Source organism: Thermobia domestica, chromosome 9 (genome assembly GCF_964235325.1).
Source record: "Thermobia domestica chromosome 9, izTheDome1.hap1.1, whole genome shotgun sequence".
NCBI lineage: Eukaryota > Metazoa > Arthropoda > Insecta > Zygentoma > Lepismatidae > Thermobia > Thermobia domestica.
Genome location: NC_137462.1, coordinates 69211165 through 69230919, shown reverse-complemented (window position 1 = coordinate 69230919; position 19755 = coordinate 69211165). Strand labels below are relative to the sequence as shown.

The 19755-nt window shown below is 37.4% G+C and overlaps 1 protein-coding gene across 7 annotated transcripts in view; it reads left to right on the top strand.

The window, feature by feature from the left end:
- LOC145694723 (uncharacterized) overlaps nucleotides 1-19755 on the top strand; it is a 629124-nt gene that overhangs the window by 366184 nt on the left and 243185 nt on the right. Inside the window, exons 1-2 of one of the 7 annotated variants that reach the window (XM_081771274.1) lie at nucleotides 4780-4894; nucleotides 12420-12572. The exons of 5 other annotated variants lie outside the window; for them this stretch is intronic. The gene's annotated coding sequence lies outside the window, so the exon portion shown is untranslated. Of the gene's footprint in view, nucleotides 1-4779; nucleotides 4895-12419; nucleotides 12573-19755 lie in introns of those variants that run through there. One more of the 7 variants, XM_081771269.1, reaches the window with a different exon arrangement.

The window sequence follows — 19755 nt, the reverse complement described above, 5'->3', positions numbered from 1 at the left end:
CTCAATGCTACCATCTGGGTTATTCTTCACCTTGTAGACCCATTTACATGGAATTGCCTTTTTTCCTTGCGGTAAATCACATAGTTCCCATGTCTCATTCTCGCGCAACGACTCCATTTCCTTGTCCATTGCCTTCTTCCATTCAAAACTTTCTTTGCTTTGTATGGCTTCGTCATAGGAACTGGGACTGTCTAAGTCATTAACTAACTCTTCTACTGCCATCACATAATCGTCGTATTTTGCAGGTTTCTTCAGAGTAGCTCGGTCTCGCAACACTATGCCCTGACCATTAAGTTTCTCTTCCGTACTCGGCTTGGGAAACACTAGCGGTTTATCATCTTTCATTTTTGCCGATTCTTGCTTGACTATAGGTTTTGAGATCTCTTCCGGTTCTCTACTCTGAACGTCCCTTGTTCGTAGTTGCACTTCTTCTCGAGACGTTTCTTCAAGTGTACTCTCTTTGAAAATGACGTCTCTGGAGATAATAACTCTTCTTTCTTCTTTAATCCAGACTCGATATGCTTCATCTCCATTGTAACCAATGAGATATCCTTGCTTGGCTTTCCTGTCCATCTTTCTTCTTTTTTGTACTGGAATGTGCACGTAACACTTGCAACCGATCTGTCTCATATGCTTAATCCTTGGTCTCTTCTTCTTCCAAAGTTCATATGGACTGACACCTTTTTGTGAAGATTTTCCGGTCCTGTTAAGAATGTAGATCGCTGTTGAGGCCATTTCTGCCCACATCTCTTGCGGAAATTGCACTTCTTGGTTAGAGTAAAGGAATGTTCTTGCCATTTCCACAATGGTTCTATTCTCACGCTCACTACCCCCATTTTGTTCCGGTGTATAAGGCGCTGTGAACCGTTGATTGATGCCATACTCCTTGAGTATCTTCCGTACTTCGGCATTATCGAACTCTCCTCCGTTGTCGCTAAGAAACTCTCTAATGGTATGTCCTTCTGCCTTGGCACTGGCTAACACCTGTTTCAAGGCATCTTTCACTTCTGATTTTTGATGTAGAAAAACACCAAACCTGTACTTTGAATAATCGTCTCTGAATATAGCTAAGTACTTGTATTTCTGAAACGATTCACTAAAGGGACCACAGACATCTGCTGATAATAACTGTCCCACTGAAGATGAAGGTTTTCTACTACTAAACGGTAGTCTGTGCGCTTTTCCGTAAACACAAGAGTCACAGAGAACATTTTCATCTTTCACAGAAATATTCAGCTCTTTCTTCATTAAATCTTTGATATGTTGCTTGTCCTGATGTCCCCATCTGCAATCCACTTTTTGCACGTTCGAACCCAATGCCCTCTTCGTCTGCAGTAATTACAGATATCGTCCTTCTTCACCTTCTTCTGTAATTGCTTCGGTTGATTCACTACTAATGCTTCTTGCTCTGAAGACGCACCCTTGTACTTGCCTACTGGTGACCGCTGTACAAAGTTCCTTTCGAACATACACAATTGTGTAGTCAATTCGTCAAACGTACGTTGTACTTCTTTGGTCAGCAACATCCAACTTGATTTGAAAGTTTCAAAAGTACTGGGTAGGATATGTAACACTTTACAGATCAACAAAAGATCCGGTAATTCAGTATGTCCTTTGTCCTTCAATCCACTGTTAAGTTCCATCCACAAACTGTTCAATTTAGCTATGTGTGTGGAAACATCTTCACTTTCACTCCAAGAAAAGGCGAAAAAGTCCATACAAATCTTGAACAATTGATCTGTGGAACTTGCCTCAAATAGCTTCTTTAAAGCTAACCACATTTCTTCAGCCGTATCTTTCTCCATTATCTTCTGGTAGACTTCATCCGTTACTGCACTAGTTATCATCGACTTGGCATAACTATTAGCTTTCCGGTAAACGTCAGCCTCTGCTCTATATTTCTTCTTTTGAGCTTCTGAAGCGGAATCTTCTAACGGTTCCGGTTTTCGCAACTTGCCATCGATAACTTCTAGTGTCCCTTCATGGTATTCTAATAAGTCCCTAATTTTTCTTTTCCATACGGGCCACTCTTTCTCACACGATAACGGCTTTATATTCTTTAACAAATCCATCTTCGTGTTTTAAAGAAAGAAAACAAAACTGACACAGACCAACTAACCTACTAGGTGTATTTGAATACAAACGTCTCGACTTTTACTACTAGGAAACGTAAAATGCAATAAATCTATTTGCACTTCACACCACACTAGTTGCACTACACTTAGAATATGCATATGTCACTAGCACGCCTAAAATAATGCGTAAGCCGTTCGTTGCACTATTCAAGCACTTAAAACCAGATACAGCAATTTCGGAAAAATTTCAGTAAGCACACTGGGCCTTATTAAGCACACTGGGCCCATAACCAGTATGTTGGAAATTTTACAAAAAAAAAAAAACTAAATAAAGTACGTGAGTATCTTACCTCAATTTCCGCAAACGTGGTTTCCTTTCGTCGTCGTGGATAAAAAGGAAAAACCTTCTCTTACAGGTAATGCTCCCCTTGATCTTCCTATCTTCTAGAAGATACGACGTGATTTTTACACTGTCAGTCAGTCCTGTGCACAGGCTGGAGTCCAATATTATACACGTCCCAACTTCCTGCAGTACTAACTTCCAGTAGCTATAAAAATCACACCGGAGCACGTAATTATATTCACTTCACTTACTATTTAAACTCACGATCTGTGTTAGACAAGCACACGATCTGTGTTGACCGCACTTTACGATAGTTGCATACGACTGCTTCCTACAGAGCAGCAACTTCCAGCGCACAGCACTCATACATAACACGAACTGTAACTGTGTGTGTGTGCATCTCGCTACAACTGCCCTTACGTATTGTCACTAGAGGGCGTAAGGTAATACACGTCACTCACCCTGACGTCACTAAACGAAAACTTGATAAACAAAAGCACATAAAAAAAAGATCTGTATGTGCAACACAAAATACCACTAATGGGGCGTTTACACTTGGTCGATTTAGTCGCACGACTAAATCGACTCGCTCCATTTGCCACTAAATCGAAGCAACTAGGCCGAATCAGATCGATGGATGTGTTCAATTATTTCAACCACAGAAAATAGAACGTCTTTTAATTCAGTTGCCAGTCGATTAGTCGCTTTCGATCAACAAGCGATTAAGTTGAATTCCCGTTTACACGGTCGATTAAGTTGAAAGTGACGTCAATTCAACTGAATCGAACGCAAATCGACTAAGTGTAAACGCCCCATAAGATAGGAAATCATTACTGCTGGAACCTCCTACATTCTAAATTTAGGTAAATTTCCTATTTAAGTAGATGCCGGAATGAATTTCTTGTTGGAAAATAAATTATGAACAGTGCGGATCCAGAAAAGTAGTTTGAGAGGGACTTCACTCACAAAGGCTTTTTTTTTTTTTTTTTTTTTTTTTTTTTAATCTCTAGAATTTTAGGGGAGCTTGCAGCTTATACGCATAGAAATGACTAACATTAGATTTTTAAAAAATCATGCAATTTGTATGGTCTTCAGGCTGAAAGTTCCAAACCCCGTAAATCTTCCACTGATTATGGTTGGGATTATATTCTTGGACAATAAGGATAACCAAGGCAAATCAGTTTACGGGGATTTTTTTTTCCTGAGTTAGCATTTTTGTGGTACATATGCTAAACTATTAGAATGTGGTTCCTGTGCCGGTACCAGAAAATACATAGTTTGAATTATCGATACTCGCAAAGAAAATTAACTACTGAAACCGGCATCATCATTCTAATATCAATATTTGTAGACTGCATGTAGTTTTGTGTAGAAAGTAAAATGTATAAATACTGAAGGGAAAACATTGCACAGAAACATTAAGTTTGTACTTTTTTGTATGTTGTGCAAAGCAACCCCGATAACTTGTTTAGGACCGGACCTGGTTGTAGTTGTAGAGAAATAGTCCCTCAAGTTACGTTGTCGGATCCATGGCGCTATACTTGCTTATAATGAGGGTAGGCCTACGTTCTTTTAAAAAGTGTAAATGTGCATGCAGTACCTGTCTGTTCTGAAATAACTATTCAGTAGTCAGCGAAATTGCAACTTCTGTGAAAATGCTTAGCAATTACATAGAATCGAGCCCAATAAATGCAATACAGTATAATGTCAACAGGAAAAAAAAAAAAAAAAAAAAAAAAGTCAGTTGTAATTACCCAGATGAAAATGAAAAGGTTATTATTGCATTGTCGGTAGACAATAGTTTTATGACTGTTTTCATTTTGTAAGCAACGATCAAAGTATTTTATATGCATTTCTTGTAGCTGTTGTTTTCGGTGAAATTGTCCCATTAAAGGCGTTTAATGCCTCAAACTATAAACATCTAAAGGACGATACATTAAATTAAATTATTATTTTGATCGGTTTCGCTTTCGTAGTTCATTTTGATACGTACGATGTAAATATCAGAATAATATATAGGTAAAAAACTTACTACAATACAAAAGTGTAGGAAGGAAGACAAAACGTGGATATGGTTGTGTTAGCGTATGGATTGCGTAGCGTACCTCTTGGCGTAATGGTTAAGTATGTTATCTAAACGCGTTTTGGTGTCTCGATTTTCCGTTGTTTACAACAGCAGGTTTTTAGAGGAGCATAACCAAGGCTATTGTCGAGCTATAACAGAAGCGAGCAGTGATAACAACCCTCTGCGTTTTTTCTTTTTTTTTTATCATCACTTGTTATCTTAGCTGCGGGTCGTGGGGGGGAAAGGAGGTAGGTATATAACTATACTGTACAGTTCCTGCGTCACGTCATTCTTGGTTTCAATAAACCAACTGGTGGATCATGTTTGCAGATTATTAAGCTTTATTTGTATTTTTTTTTCTTTTTCTTTGCGTCATAATACGAGTTCTGAGTTAACCAATGTGATGTGTTGGTGAGTAAAAGAAAAAGAAAGTGTTACAAATCTGATTGAATTTAGTGCAACTATTACGTGTACAACGATATTTTTAATTCTGTGTATGATTCAAGTGATAATTTTGCTTTTGAGAAGAGGCATTAAAAAATTACTTCATTATTTGCAGCACCACTTTACTATTATTTAGATGATAAGCTCTGAGTGTGGTTTGAGTGATTTATTTATTTAACATTTCTCATTTAAGATGTGGCCAATTTAACGGGTTGTTTCCGAAAATGCTTCGAGAATACGTATTAGAATTCTAGCTCATGATCATGGGTGTGCCGATTGACCAGATGTCGTTAAGTGTAAAAGATTATTTTACATTTTCTTTCTTTAAATCCTACTCAAATTACATTATACAGTGTTATTTTTTGTCGCACAGATTGATACAACTGTGTGAGAACTGATGTCATAAAAACTAATATTCATGGCAAAAAAAAAAAAAAAAAAAACTGCCATTGTATCCATTACACGTGAGGGCAGGACGAAGCTGGTGAGCCCGCTTGTCCGTAAGGAACAGGAGCAAACTTATCTCGGATATGTACAAAAACGATTATTCGCTCGAGAAACTCGTACTAACCTGTGCTAGGTGGTCTCCACAAACAAGAGATATCCATTCTTACTTTGTTGAAGGATTACCATTACTTTCTTCGACAGTATTGAATAGTCGGAAAGTTCTGACAGATTTACAGGTAATTTTAACACTGTGTATTGTGCAAAACTACTGTCAAGATGGCGTTCGGTGTGCTATTTTCATACACTTAGATCGTTGTTTTCTGATGTATGCTTTCGTATTTTATTCCTTTTTATGTGTTTTAGTGTTGTAGTGTTGCAAACACATAAAAAGGAATAAAATACGAAAGCATACATCAGAAAACAACGATCTAAGTGTATGAAAATAGCACACCGAATAGTGTTGTAGAAGAGGTTTACGACTAATTTCCATTAATTTTGTGATAAGACACTTCGTGCAGAAAACAAAAATAGTGTGAATATTCATCCATGTGAAGAATAATACAGCTTGATAGAGTACTAGTAATGGTGATATAATGTAACCTTCATTTTCAAAGAATAAATATCGTTTTCCTATACTGTTCAGAAATATAGCGCCGGTAGAAATTAATATTTTGCACATTCCTCTTTCATGTGTAGTCACTCAATTTAAGCATAAAATAATTATTATTGATGTCTTAAAATTGAGCCTTTATGGGTACATTTGACTACAACTTCTATACTATTCAGCATTTTGAATATTACAATAGCGTGCAGTGTTGAAGTGAGGATTTAGATGGCTTCCCGAGAAAGGGCTACGTGGTAGTTTGGAATGGAAATTGGAAAAAGTAAAGACTGCTATTGCGATTGGTAAATTAAAGACCACCTATGCCCAGTAGCCAAGAGCTTGGAGCGAGGGAGATTGCACTTATTCTTCCCCTATTCGTCTCTTGGTTTAGTATTATAGAAAGTTCTCTTTTCGGTTCTTTGTGGTCACAGACATGTCAACAATCCATGCATCATATTGGTTATCTTGAAACCAATATAACCTAGAAAAACAAATAGAAAAATAATCAATAAAACTACTCCGAAGCCATTCAGATAAATAAAATCATTGTTTGCATTTCTTTCTAGCATTAAGTATGAAGTCTAAATTGCTCAATGATGTAACTTTTGAACAACTAATTTAAGGCTATTTGCATATGAAGCAGGGATGAATTTAGGGGGTAGCCCTGGGGAATCCCCCCCCCCCCCGAAGAAAATTCTGTTCCTACCCGGGAAAACTCCCAGAATTTCAGTCACAAAATGTAGAAATTACTTCACCCAATTATTTGCTTTTCTATTCGTGCACGTGCAGACGAAATCCTCTCTCTCAATATACATATAAATGACGCAGACCCAGTCTATATAAATATTAAACATGTAACATCTAAGATAGAATACCAAATAGTCAATAAAACCTGTATTTCTTAACGCTATGACCGAGTTTGGCAGAACATGAAATTGTCAACTGTTGAAGAAAGGTTTGTATTTTAGTAGGTACTATACTCTTGCCCTATATTATATATTAGTACTGTAGATAGCACTAGCACAAATTGAGATAGGAAAGGAAAGATAGGGCTTTGATCATTCCATATGATCTCTGATGTCAGCAGACTTCAGTTCTTGAAAATGTACAGTTCTTGCGTTATTTGAAATAGAGCGCCTAAATCCCATTTCTCGCATCGGAGTAACAGACGAAAATTTGTTTTACGATTATTAAAGTAAATACATTTTTCTTTAATTAAAAATAAGTCAGTTAAAGGGTGAGATTCAGAGGGCGTCATTTAGAGGGATCAGGGAGGAACAGTTATCCCTCCTGGGTCAGAGATTTATATAGAATTTATCAATATAATAGTAGTATATAAGTGAAAGTGCTATTGAAGGTGATGAAGATCCTGCTCAGTGCCCTGCCATGAGGGAGGGGCAACGGGCCCGGGGCCCGAAGTAAGGGGCGGAAAATTCGGGAGGGAAAAAGAAAAGAAAAGAAAGGAAGAAAAAAGAGAGGAATGAAACATAAGTGCACATGTGGGCATGTGCACATATATAAAATGAAAGGAAAAAGTAATAAAAAGTGCTCAAAATCAAGGAAAAGCAGGGTTTACTTTTTAAAATGTTCTCACCTTTCGCAGGTGGTCTGTCGACCTCACTCGTATGTACGGGGGTTCCGTCGTATACGCTCGCCCCAAGCGCTGATTTTCCACGACACGAGCACTAATCCTACTGAAGATTTCGTAAACTAAACTATTGATGTGTATGCAGTGAAGAAACCAAGGCTATGCTTGATTTAGAATCAGAAGTGTGAGAAAGAATTTTTTGATTTAGAATCAGAAGTTTTTAAAAACATTTAAATTAACTCAAAAAATATTTGTGTTAATTTAAATCTTTTTAAAAACTACATTTGTAACAAACAGTAACTACCGAATATAGGAAATAATAACAAAAGTAGTTATTGTAAATAGCAGCTAAAGTTTAGTCTAAAATATTTTTGCCAGTCTTTAGTTTTAGATAAAATTAAACAATTGTTTTTTTTTTTTTAATATATAAACTAACATTGAATATTTATTAGCAATTAGTCTCAATGTTAGGTAAGACGTGCATGTGAATGGAATTGTTAAATATGCTGCTTTCTTGCAAAAATACAGAAAAAACCCTCTTCCCCGATGAGTTCACATTCCCCTCCGGGGCGAAAATGTCTAAATTCAACACTGATATGAAGTATGAGAGTTGACCACTTCAGCTCTTTGGAAAGCGAATAGCGCTCTTTGTGTGCTTTCTAACGTCATTCCTAATTCTTACTGCAAAAGAACAATATCATGTATATTGTTATACAAGTGTTGCCAAATCTACGCAAGGAGCAGTAGAGGCAACACGGCAGAGCACGTGATAGCTGAAAGAACCACTAAGAGACGAAAGCGGTTTTTCTGAATTTTATTTCGTTCAACTTGTATCTAAATTTTGGAAGCTAGAAATGGCAGCAAGAAAGTGGGTCATGTATAATAAGAAAATGTCCATATTGTGGAAAGAGGACTGAATTTCGCTGTTCAACTGATTCAAGTTAGCATATTGGGTTAGGTTAGGATAGTTGACTCGTCTATTTTTCTCTCACAATATCAGGAAATGCGTGCTTGAATAGACATAAAGGAAGACTTAATTAACCAAAAATTTCATGTAACTGAAAAGAGAACACCTCATTTCAATTACTGATGAAACAAAACACTGTGGTGAATTTATTTATATAAACGTTAAATATCGTGACACGTTACTACGACTACAAATACTTGTACAAAACGAAATTACTACATTAGTCTTTCATTCTTTGATGAGCGAGATATAACCAATTTTCTAACAGTTGGACATTCGGGTAAATATAGTAAGGCAGACTGTACTGTTTCGTAAAACAGGTTATTAAGGTAAGGTCAACAGTGTTTGAGATAATGTTACATTATATAATCCTTCCCCACAAGAAAAATCCCTACCTCCTAGGATTTATCCCTCAACATAATGACACTGAACACTGACTAGTGAATACGCAAACAATAAGGAATTGAAAGAGAAAGCAAGCGAAGTGGGATGACGTTATCAGCAGTATCATCTTCAAAACACAAGACCACGAGTTGTTTAAACATACGGCTGATACCTTTTGGTACTTGCACAAGCTCATTTAAGAGATTACTGGTAATAAATAATATTGTTTTGACATTTTTTTTCCCATTAAGCACCCAGTCATAGTACTATATTTCAACAAGTGAATTTCCTTTCACAGTGTGAAACTTCGGTAATCTTTCAAACTATCCAAATTCAATACTTAAACTTGAAGTATTACATCTATAACTATTGGTTGTAATAGAGTAGTAAGATCAAAGATAGAACATGTTTCTCGGACGGTGAATCCATATTATAAAGCCATTACTGTTTTTGTTCTATGGCGATAAATGTTGAAACCGGAAGTCGTTAATTTGAACCACCTAGTTTTTATAGAGGGTTAAGGGAGGAAACTGAACCTATTCTTGGGATTCTGAATCGATTACCAAAGCAGCTTCTTGATATCTCTTACCGTGATTTGCTCTATTGAAATCATACTAGAAACCGGAAGTACTAGTAAATTTCAACCATTCCCAGTTTCGTTAGAGTGGTGCGGGTTGTTGTGATATGTTCTCTTGGGACCTGAATCGATTACAGAAAAAATCTCGCAGTTACCATTTATGTTCTCTAGCGATACATTTTGAAACCGGAAATGGTGAATTTGGATAACTTCTGGTTTATTCAGATGATTAACAAAGGAAATGGAACCATTTTCGGATGCTGAATCTATCGCAAAAAACGCATATCGATATCTTAAGTTTTGTCTCTATGGAAATCAGTATTGAAACCGGAAGTAATAGTAAATTTAAACCAATTCTGGTTTTGGTAATATTCCAAACACTCATGGTATGTTACCTAAATCGTTTGGAGAATCCAGCTGCTTGCTATCTGTTATCGTTTTCATTCTACGACGATAAACGTTGAAACTGGAAATGGCTAATTTGAACTACTTTCGGTTTGAATACAAGGTTAATGGAGAAGATTGAGACACTCAATCGATTGCAAGAAACTGCTTCTCGATATCTCTTACCTTTTTTTTTTTTTTTTTTTCGATACTTTTCGACAGATGGGTCGAACAAAGCCTTCTGTAAGATTTCCTACACTTATGCATAGCATAGTTTGGAAGTCGAAAAAGTCGCCCGCCCGCATTTACCATGAAGAGAAAAGAAGACTTAGCCAGGAAAAAGACTACATGTGGTATCCTTGCATGAGGGGTGTTCGCAGATAAGCTATGTATAAATTATGTCTACGGTGAAAATGTAGGAACTAAGAAATGGTTACACTTTATTTTCGTCAGTTCTTAAAACAGTTGATTTGAGCATCGTTACTTTATAATATACGTATACCATTAATTGTACTCGTATATATTCAGGTATTTGGAAGTTGAAACATCCGGAGTTGGAAAAGATTAGGTGTATGGTTGGTAACGATCAGGCGGCAACCGCAGCGCTGGCTCTTAGTGGTGTGTTAGGGTAGCTCCGAACTGCGTGCGGAGCAGTAGAATGTTAATGTATAGTGATCTGAAAAGACAATGATAGTGTAAAATGAGTGACGTCTCTGATTTCCAAAGAGGGCAACTTAATGTTTGGAGTGCGTGAGGCACATTATCTAAGGTGATGACGGCCTACCTAATTCACATCAATATTACATCGGCGAAGAGGAACAGTGTTGGAGAGAAAACTCTTAGTGACAGATCCCACCGACCATAAAAAACGGACTCTTCCTCAGAACTGTAAGTGACTGGCGTGGAATTGACTGAGGAACTCAAGCAGTACTTCCAACAGCCTGTGTCGAGAATTACAGTCACCGCGAATTACATTACATGGACATACGGGGTTGGATTGCGCGAACGAAACAGCTGATAAGGGACCATAATGTTTTATCCTGACTCCAATGATGCCACGAATATCCAACATGGATCGCTGATGATAAGTGTGATATGGTCGGATGAGTGGTTTATTTCAAACCACGAGCCGCGATTTTCTGGCGACGCTGAAAGAAAGGTATGGTACGCAGTGTCTCTACCCAAAGTGACACATGGCGGCGGCTCTATGATCGTGTGTACCGGCATATCCTGGTTTTAAATGGATTCTGTTCTGACGTTAGTGGTAGTGTCACTTCCCATGATTATATCGTCATTTAAAGTTACAATTCCAGGATAATAATATTCCCATTCACAAAGCTGAAGCTGTTACGGCGTGGTTTGATGAAGTTGAACATTTCCCCTGACTCGCCCAATCTCCAGACTTATGCATGATTGAACATCTGTGATCCGTTTTGAGACATGAATCCACTACAAATGTCTGCCTTCGTGTTCTCTGGGCTCTCACGGAACTGAGTAATACACTAAACGCGCAACGATACAATATTCCACGTGCAATTATTTATGACCTGTGACTCCATTCCACGTCTCATCAGAGCTTTCATCAGGTCTGCCATATCAATCTGGTAAATTGTACTTTCTTCCGCGCTAATTTCCGATTCTTATTTTCATATGTAAATCGAATATCACGTTAAATTGAAATTTATGTAAAAGTAGTGTTGCCATAATTTTTTGATCCAAAATACGGACAAGGTTTAAAATGACGACTCATCAAAGATACGGTGCCCAAACACAGAACAGATATTTTGAAATTTCTCACCGTTTTAGGTTATCACACAATTGTTTACTGTAATACTTAAAACACTATTGGAAACTAACATGTTCTATAACTTTTTTCATTAACACAAATATAATAAATCATGCCATTAAATTACTTATATGCTATTAAAATCTAACCAAAAGAACCCTGGCATGGAAGAATGAAAGACTTCTTAAAAACATAACCTATTTTATTAATAGTAAGTAAAATATAAGTTATATGACGAAAACAATTGTTTTTGCCCAAGATTTTAGCGATTCCGGATTCGGAAATTTTCGAGCAGCTCCAAAAACTGTCAAATACGGACATTTTCCTAATTTCATGCTTTGTACGATACGGACACGGACCCAAAAATACAAACAGTCCGTACAAAATACGAACATGGAAACCCTATATAAAAGAGACGCTAAACTGTAAGCTAGCATTTAATACAAAAACATAGTGGAAAGAGTGGATGGTTATTGTTGGCCATAGAACTACGAAAATTAGTTGTAATTGTTTCAAACAATTAGTTGAACGTTCTGCAGTAATTTAGGTCGTTGCAGTGACGGAATTCCTTTGTAGTAAATTTAAATTCAGGTCATTTTGCTGCCCGCCTAAAACAGGTAATCCAATAATTAGTAGAAGATTTTTTAAGATGGATATTAAACATTTTTGAGACAAAAATAAACATAACAAAAATGGCCATATGATAAATATCGCATGGAATTTGTAACTAGCGTACAATTTCTATCCCTGTGCAGGGTAGCCGACTTACCTTGCCTGCACGCATGTGTTCTGTGTTGCGAAGAGAAGGTGCGTGCACATGGTTTGCCAGCTCCCTGCAGGAATAACTTCTTATGGTTCTGTTCGCCTGAGTAAATGCAGCTTGTTCTGACAGGAGTAGGCAAGAAATGGTAAGTTTTAAATAAACATTATCCTTTAAAATACATAATATAATGCACGTTTGGTTCATTCAAATGAAAGTACTTTTCACAGACTTCTGATATTACCTGCCTTGAAGTTTCACTGCTTTTTACACAACTGTAATTGTTAAGCAACTGTAGCGCGAAGTGGTGTGAGTACTCACCGATGATAGACGGAATATGACGCTTGTTGCGTGTGGCAATGTGCTTTAGACATAGTTCTTTGTTTTAGACTGAAAAATAAATAATATGGTTGGATAATAATCAACACCAGAAACTATATACAAATATAACAGATAAATACACAATTTTAAGAAACCATGTAACATACTGATGATATACAGAATTTAACGCTTATTGCATTTCACACCGTGTTTTAGGCACAACTTCCAACATTTTGGACAGTAACCAACATTAAAAATGATAAAAAAACCTAACAATTTTAAGAACCTGTAGTAGGAATCGTTGTGTGTTCTCATTGGTAGTATACAGACTTACACCCTTCTTTCGTTTCGCACTATGTTTTAGACTTAATTCTTGGTGTTAGATTGGAAAATAAATAATTTGTTCATAGTGTTGGATTGGAAAATACATTTTTAGGATAGTAAACATCCAGAAAGTCTAAACAAACCTATCATAAAAATAAGTAAAATATTAAAAAAAAAAAAAAAAAAAAAAGGAACTAGCAGAAATTGTTATACGAGATAGTATCAAGCAGTTTCGAGAGTAGTTCTGTAACACGCCAACAGATGGCAGCCCAAGCTGCTCGCACAGGCACAGGAAATACTAAACTTTGTCAGTGTACCAAAAGACATTGTACTGTGTACATCGAGAGCTGAGCAGCCGGTGCTATTCTGATCGTGTGCGTTACGACGTCTGCGATTTCATCGTGGACAAGTTAGAACAACGAGCGACGTGAAATTCTATGTGAATTCAGATCCGCCACAGAATAGCTTGACATTATTTGGCAAGTATACGGCGATGCTACGATGAGTCGTTCGCCGAATATCCTCCTTCAGACGCCTTAAAACAAAGTCGCTATTGACGGTCTAGCTACTGGGGACGAATTCGTGATTCGCAATGCCGCAAAAGTACTTCGTGCCGCGAATGCACTTGATCGAGCTGTGGACCTGCCTCACTTTTTTCGGTCGTGGAGATGATGGGCTCTTTCACTATGGAGACCGTTGCTTTGTCTGAAGATCGTACCCGTACACAAAAGTTTCGTCACCGGTAATGATCTTTGACATGAAGGACGGGACATTTACGGCAGGCTGACGGATTTCTTGGGAGACTTCTATTGTTTTCCGATGATACGCATGCATAAGTTGCGGAATGGTTTCAACATTTCAGGTGTTGTGCTCATTGAAGGTCGTCCTGATCTCTCGTAGTCTTTCCAGGGATGTTCTTCCGCTCTTGAAGCGTGCCTGCCACTCAAAATATCTCGAATGACTCATTTCAGCATCACCATTCACTTGCGAAATCATGTCAAGCGTCTATGTGGCTGATTTGCCTAGTTTCATAAAGAATTTCACGTTCACTCATTGTTCTAACTTGTCCGTCGTGAAATCGCAGACGTGGTAACTCACGTGATTAGAATAACACTAGCTGCATAGCTCCGGATGTACACAGGACAATGTCTCTTGGCACACTGACTTATGAAGATGAGTGTTTCTTGCGCCTGTGTGTGTGTGTGCAACCTTGAGCTGCCATCTGGAGGCAAATTACAGAATTAATCTCGAAACTTTCTTGATATCACCTTGTATGTACTCACTGATGCTATACAGACTTCGACGCTTGTTACATGTGCACTGTTAGACAGTTCTTTGTGTTAGATTGAACAAATAAAAATTAAACATTTTAGAAGGAATCAACATCACAAACTATATATGAAGTGGCCGTTAAGTTCCTACCCATTCATGAAATGAAATGAAATTTTTAAGTTTTACGTCCCACGATTATGCCGGCTAGGCTAAAGGAGAGGCTGATGGTGAGAAATGGATGAAATAATGGGATAAAGAAATTGGGAGGCCTACCCATTTATATACTTTACATGTCTACTGTATCTCTGGGCTCTCATTCTCGCTGCATGATGTAACATCGTGCTCTGTGAATTTTCGCAACATAGCAGGGGTTATTGTTCTAAATGCCCGAATAACTAACATTTATTAAAACTAAAATAAAGTGTTATAGTTTCGGCAACTGATCGTTGTCTTCATCACCTTCTCTCATTATGGAATTACAACGTTTTGATAGCATGTCCTTAGTGTATCTCCAACCCTGCTATGTTAAGAGAATCTCTCTCACACACAACATGGCATCGCAAAAGACGCGCAATAGCACGCAGGTGTTCTCGATGCATAAGGTATCTGAATGGTTAGGGACCTTAACGGCCACACAAAACTTATTATCCTGTGTTGTCCCCATTCATCAAATTTTTCAAAGTCGTTTGTATTGAGTAATTCTCATGGATACCCTTGTTTCAGTGCAGTTTAACATGAAAAAAGTACATCGTGTTTAATAGTCTTTATTTTCACGTGTACCTCATCCAAAATTAACGTATGAGCGACTTGGTAATAACCATTATTCGATGATATAGAGAGATACATATTTAAAAATAGTTACGTATACGTAAAGGCATTGGGACAATCTTTTATTGTGTGTCCGAATAATAATAAATGTACAATTTGTTAGACGGAGAAAGAATCTTAAATTATTTATTGTTCATTTAGGCCTTGAAATTGTTCTAAAAGTCTTTTGTATCTATAGATCAATCGTAGCTGTTTGTAATTGAGAATAAATACTGCATTGAAATAAAATATAATAGATAAAATCAAGAGGGGTGCAGTACCCTTTCATCAACATATTAAGAGAGACACCATCTTTCGTGTTCATGTTCAGTCTAATGTTGTTTCAGTGATGATAAAGTAATATAGGCACTACAAGTAACTTACCAAGTTTGCACTTTCTTGAAATGAAATAAGTGTGGAACAATAATATGTTCACGCGAGTTGGGGAAAGTAATCAAGAATAAAATGTGCCACAACAAGGAATACCTTCAATAGGCTGTCACAAACCTACATGGGCTGCAACTTGTGAATTAAGTAGATCTGTATATACGTAACTAGAAACAGAAATTAAGAAGAATAAGAGTACATTTTGTTGGCATAAAAATCTTGGATGACAACATAAAGACAGGACAGTCGCCTCGGTAACTCCAGGACACTACGGCCTATTTATGTTAAAAGACCTATATCAAAAGGCGGTACTTAATATTCGTTTTCCCACATTGAAACTGCAGGGTTCTGGGCCCATTGTAACGTGCTGTTGAAAAGTTTATACACTTGAAATAGCAGTTTAACACGTCTGAGACTGTGGTAGGGACTGATCAGCAGATCATAACTGATTTTCACCTCAGCTTATATAGGTAAATATAATGGAGAATATGGACATCTCTTTGATGTTCCTTTGAGATTGCTGATTAAAGAGAATACGATTTATTAGACTGAAGATCGTAAATTGCTTCTTACTCATATCGGCCATAAAATTATTCTAAAGGTCTTTTATTTGTATAGGTATATACTGAGTATTGTATTGTATATACCGAGTGAAGTAGCTCAAGTGGTAGAGCGTTGGCTTCGCATTCGGGAGGTCGTGGGTTCGAATCCCGCTGCCGACCATCCTGACTGAGGTTTTCCAGGGTTTCCCTCAGTCCTACCAGGCAAATGCCGGGATGGTACCTACTAAACAGGCCCTGGCCGATACCTTCCCAATTCCTTTCCATTGTTATTGTTGTTGGATATCCAGTGTAAAATGGCCTCTGAGCTGTATCTGGTGATTGTTAAATAAATAAATAAATGGTCAGCTGTAGTTTGTAATTAAGAATAAGTAGTGCGTTGAAAGAAAATATAATGGACAAAATCAAGAGTTGCAGGACTATTATATTAAACATTTAGAGGGAGACACCATGTTCTGTTATACTCCCTATTCGTGCTCAATTGAAGGGACCGAGGTGGCTCAGTGGTAGAGCGTTCACTCTGGTGCTTGGGGTCCCTGGTTCAATTCCAGCTCGCGCCAATTGAAGTTTATGGTGGACAAACACTGTGCGTGGGCTTACTCGGGATTCTCTCGTTTCCCCCACTTTTCTCATTCCACCACTTCATTCATTATTTCATCATTACCGTCTCCTTTAGCCTAGCCGGCATATCCGTGGGACGAAAAAACTCAAAAGATTTCATTTTTTTTTTTCGTGCTCAATTGACATTGTTTATGTAAGACGCCTTGTTGACAAGAATTTGATGACGCTGACGATGACGAATTTGATGATGGGAAAAGAGACTTGTTGAGACCGTATTATTCTGTGAAAGATTATGCTGTGATTTTTATAACTTTTATAACTCTTGTGACAATTCTATTCTTGTGTTGAACATTACAAGAATAGGATTGTCACAATATGAGACTTAGAAATGTCTTTGCTACCCTGGGTATTGATGAAATTTAATGTTACACGTTTAGGAGCTCAATATAATCTAATATATAACACCATTGGATTTTTACAATAGTAAGTTGAAAAACACAAGTTCACACACAGAAGAAGTGTTGTTTATTAAAGAGTAACAGTATAAATGAACTAAAACAAGATATATTCAGTTTAATGAAAAATTGTGTTAATTTGACAAAACTTTCGTAAACAAAATTATTATGCATATCCGGATAGTTCGTAATCATTATGTGTTTCTGAATATCCAGGGGAAAGATGCCATTTTGTTCCAACATTTCCGAGCAATTAGTGTACAAGTTCGACTTTTATTCGGATCTGTGCCAACAATAAAATTATGAGCGAGTTTTCAGACACGTTTGAAGATGAAATGTGATGTATTTTCTTTTTCGACGTCGAAAAATTATCCTTCGAAAACCTCCTTGATCCGTCGAATCAATACAACAAAAACTCTTAAAATGTGAGCATTACTCGTCATCTGCTCAGTACACTCTGTTGCACACTGTGGGCCAGATCTTCGTTTCCTTGATATTAGTACTAAAATGCGTTGGCGGTTTTCATCGTTTTATTATAGCTTTTAGTAGGTAAAGTATCTTAAGGAACGAGAATAGTGCAAAGGATGCAACACAGTCACATTTCGTTCTATTTGTCTGCACTTATCTAAATGAAGGTTTACATGAAGCTAAATTTGCCATGATATTCTGTCACCTTACTCGTTGTCATAACACTTTGTAGTCCTGATCTTACCACACCAGATAATTCTTTGTGAGAAATTGTCTGCTTGCCGCTATCCCACAAACAATTCAGCAATGATAGAAGGGACATTTTTCACTCTCACGGTACAAATATCCTTTTCTATGCCACGAAATATGTGATTCCGTGTAGACTCATTGGACGCGGAACAACTCCTTGACCATCTTTAAGTTGATCACTCATCAGCTTATGCAAGAGAAGTGACAGTTTCACTTGAAATTCTACAATGTTATTTCATCGATATCAATTCACTTCAATGTACACTTCGTCAAGGTAAAGAATTAAGTGTTAACCACAATCTCAGGTAATTTTATCGTTGATGTTGTCGCGCCTTCAAACCAATGTAACCAGAAAAGTACGGTACAGTCGACCTGGAAAGCTACTAAATCAAATTGACATCCATTGTGACAATGCTGTACTATAGTACATTCTGCATTCTGGACGAGATATTATAAGGCCTCAAATATTGAAGAAGCGATTCATTCTTTCTATCTTCACTCTGTCGCCCCTTCTAGTTCAGTTTACACATGCTGGACGGCATAAGTCTTCTCCGTGAAGGCGCTCTGAAGAGCAACACGTTTCTTCAAATGTTTTGTGGACATTTCTCAACTTACTATGATAGTTGTCGTGCAGTCATCTGGTGAAGCGTTGTCTGCGTTCAGAATTCACCTGCATTATCAAATCTGCTCATATATCTCAAGGAAGAGAAATTGCTGAGTATGAAATTAGGAATTTAGAGCAACTTAAAATTTTATACCCAAACCAATTAAAAACTTGAGTGTGAAGGGACATAGTCCTCGAAATACTTTTTTTTTTTTAAACGGCCATGGCACTGCTCGTGTGTCAAACCTTAAAATCGTAAAAAAAATCATTGCACGAAAATAAAGTCGTTCGAGCTCCATTGTTGTCGACTGACAGGCTCAAACTAATTTACACTTCCAGCCCTGTAATTTCCAAACAAATAAACCTGTAGCCATGCAGTTATACCTTTCATTACTAAAGGAAATACGCTTTTAAACGTCATGTTTCAGTACGGCAACGCTATTTGAGTTCTAGTATCTAACAACTTTCGGCATGCTTCTCTATTCTACCAGTGTGTGTGATTTGCTATACGGGGTATCCCATAATTCCTATGACAGCGTTTGGGAATTGAAAGTAGACATCAAAATAAACAACAAAGTATATGGACAAAACTCGAAAGCGGCGTCGTTTACGAATTATGAGAGTGGTAAACTTGGCGGCATGGAATTTTGACATGCTATAGAACAAAAACGAATGGCCATAACAGTCGGTGTGGAATTGCACACACGAAGTTATAGACGTAGTATCGAACAGTATCAGAATCAGACCTCCAGAATAATTACGCAAGGCATTCTCCAAAAGGAAATAGTGGATTCTATGTTGTTTATGTTTGCAAATAAAGATCGGTCAAAATGAGCTGGAAAGGAAAGACAATTTAATATTAAAGTAGAATGCGTCTGTACGGATAGTGGAAACAGAATCAAAGATACAGTATGGAGAACAGTTGTGGGGTTGCTATGAGTGGTTGCATAGCATCAGTAAAAATTTTGCAACCCTACCAGAAACATTAGTGTATTACTGAAGATTAGACTAATTTATATATGCATGTAACGTTGCACTCTCCATTGGTAGTACTACAAACAAATAGGATACGGAGTCGTTTTCGTAACACTACATGCTGAACCCTCAAAATAGTATGTTCTACGTCCTATAGTAATGTGTTGTCAAACCTGTCGTCTATATGATATGTAGATTGTCTGTGCACTTACGCACCCTACAGTGGAAATGACATAAATTGTTTGAATGCTTGTACTAACACAAAACTGCATGGAGTGATACGTGAAAGAAAGTTAGGATATCTGAAGGACTATCTATCGTATGTTCGTGAGTCCTACAAAAGTAAGC